General features: G+C 41.6%; 1 non-coding gene across 1 annotated transcript; it reads right to left on the bottom strand.

The window, feature by feature from the left end:
- Nucleotides 1-427: 427 nt before the first annotated feature.
- On the bottom strand, nucleotides 428-502 carry Trnas-cga (transfer RNA serine (anticodon CGA)). Its single transcript has one exon. It is a non-coding gene; the product is annotated as a tRNA-Ser (tRNA).
- Nucleotides 503-2,892: the final 2,390 nt, after the last annotated feature.

The following is a 2,892-nucleotide window of genomic DNA, read 5'->3' on the forward strand; positions in this document are numbered from 1 at the left end:
CATATGTGGGGCATGCTTGACAGATGCGTTCGAGTTCGTCCTGTTCCACGACAGTCTCTCCTAGAACTCAGTGGTCTGTCAATGAAGAATGGGAACGGATATCGCAGGCTGACCTCTCTAGACATATACGGAGCAAGCCATGTGCGAGGCAGTGATAAACGCTCACAGACAGCACAAATGGTGTTGAATTTCTCGGAGTCCAATGAAAAAAACGATTGTTTCAACTTTGTCTTCGACATCTGTCGTACTTTACAGTCCTTTTTATGTAAACAATATATGATGTAATGACGTTTTATTATGTACTTAATTTGTGGAAGATAAAGGTATAATTTGATAACATATCCATTCCGCAATTATTGCTCAATGGAGTATAGGAGACGCACCAAGTCATGTTTCTCCATTGAAACTTCCTGGCAAATTGAAACTGTGTGCCGGCCGAGACTCGAACTCGGGACCTTTGCCTTTCGCGGGCAAGTGCTCTACCACTGAGCTACCCAAGCACGACTCACGTCCCGTCCTCACAGCTTCACTTCTGCCAGTATCTCGTCTCCTACCTTCCAAACTTTACAGAAGCTCCCCTGCGAACCTTGCAGAAATAGCACTCCTGAAATAAAGGATAGTGCTTAGCCACAGCCTCGGGGATGTTTCCAGAATGAGATTTTCACTTTGCAGCGGAGTGTGCGCTGATATGAAACTTCCTGGCCGTGGCTAAGCCATGTCTCCGCAATATACTTTCTTTCAGGAGCTCTAGTTCCGCTAGGTTCGCAGGAGAGCTTCTGTAAAGTTTGGAAGGTAGGAGACGAGGTACTGGCAGAAGTGAAGCTGTGAGGACGGGGCGTGAGTCGTGCTTGGGTAGCTTATATTGTAGAGCACTTGCCCGCGAAAGGCAAAGGCCCCGAGTTAGAATATCAGTCCGGCACACAGTTTTAATCTGCCAGTAAGTTTCAGATCAGCGCACTGTCCGCTGCAGAGTGAAAATCTCATTCTGAAAACATGTTCCTCCATTCTTTAGAGCAATGTGTAAGACCGACGTTTCGAAAGTGTTACAACAGTCTTCCTCAGAGGAAGACTTATTTGGGAGAACAAAAGATGCCTCTGTTTACTACAGGCGATCGGTTTCAATACATCCTATTTGTGAAACTTTATCGGCCCTAGAATTTAATAGGCTAGTTATGACGAAAGGGAGAGTGTACTGGTACGATAGAAGCAATTCGTGGACAATTCAGATTGTCAGTGATTGACAACAGTCTACAGATCAGCTCTTGGCTTCTGGTGGGCATGTTTTCTTCCTGGTGTACGCCGTAAGGCACTGACAGTTCCTCTATAGCAGTTGGTTCAGGCTGTCGCGTACGTAAGCGGTTTTAACTTCTGCCCCTTCACCGCGAGCGATTTCCTTAGCCTATTCTAGTATATAGCCACAAATTTTTCACGAACGTGACATATTGACGTCGACCGCCTGAAATAACAGACGCACCTTTTCTTCTCCCAAATCCGCTTTCTCTGAGGAAGACCATTGTAATACGTTCGAAACTTCGGTTTTGTAGCTTAAGCTAATTTACACAATAACGCATTCAGCACCCAGAAGAATTTTAATCATCATGATCTATAGTGTTTTGAAGAAGACAAATGTGTGTACAAAGTTTGTTCTGTACATCTTGACTCCCTAACAAAAATATGGACAATTTTTTCCAGAAAAAAATTACCATGCGTGCCAGGCAAGCTGTTATCAATAGCACAAAAATAAACAGAGTGCCGAAATTCACATGAAAGGTCAACGCCTTTTTGCTGTAATTGACATTCAAGCCAATATGACGTTCAAGCTGAATAACAGCCCTAAGAAAGACTTTTCTGACACTTTCGTGACGTTATCTGAATTTTCTGAGCAATGTAAAAGTGGAGGGAGTATGTGTAGGGCATCTGCAGCATTAAAGTAACTATCCTGTTTTTGTAAAACATATCTTGAACTTTTTTCTTTGCTGGGATATAGTCCACAGCCGGCTTTAGTTGTTCAACGGGAAAACAGAAGCCTACAAGACATGAAACGAACCTGGGGTTACCGTGCTGGGCATCTATCAAAAGCATTAAGATCCGAAACAATCCTCGCTGCAATATACGCTCTGAATCGATTTGATGTTATTCGGAACGGGAAACCGGAACAAATTTGGTGGCAAATCTTCAAAAGGAAGTGGGTTTCGTTACGATGGTTGTGGTTATCGTGTTTATTTTCTGAAAAAAGGTTTGTCATTGTATGGAGAGATGGGAAATTTTACTGCAAACAATTCAAGGAGCCATTGACTCAAAAGAATAAAATGTTTGTTGATATTTCAGATATAAATGAAACGTAAGGGATTACAGAAACTGGACCCGAATGTGTTTATTTTGCAGAGGACAGACAAAAGGACCGTAGGACGCAAGCTGCAGTTACAAGTCACAAAAATGTTAGCAGAAATGTTAAGAAACTGAGGGACAAATTGAAATGCAACTTGGTAGCAACGAATGGAAAAAGGAATCCACAGTTTATTTGAACGACGAATATTGAACAAAGCATTAGGTTACTGTGAAGAACCATCCCATCAATAAAGAATAATGCTTCGACATGGGACACCAAGAAATTATACATGAGCAATGCATTCAGAAAATTTTGAGTTATAGAAGAAAGCAACGAAGAAATAAATGTATTTTTTGAGATCATTCCTTGCGAAGGAACAGCGGTGTGAGTAAATGTACATTAAAATGGGTCACAAAGAGTTTAAACTTCAAAAACATTTATTTCGATGATCGAACGGCTTCGATCACTTCTTGACCATCCTCAGACAATCATACTGAAATATGAACGCAGAATGGATTTAGAGAGCTGTCTGATAATTGTAGTAACATATAAAATACATCATG

The sequence above is a fragment of the Schistocerca cancellata genome, chromosome 2 (genome assembly GCF_023864275.1).
Source record: "Schistocerca cancellata isolate TAMUIC-IGC-003103 chromosome 2, iqSchCanc2.1, whole genome shotgun sequence".
Lineage (NCBI taxonomy): Eukaryota > Metazoa > Arthropoda > Insecta > Orthoptera > Acrididae > Schistocerca > Schistocerca cancellata.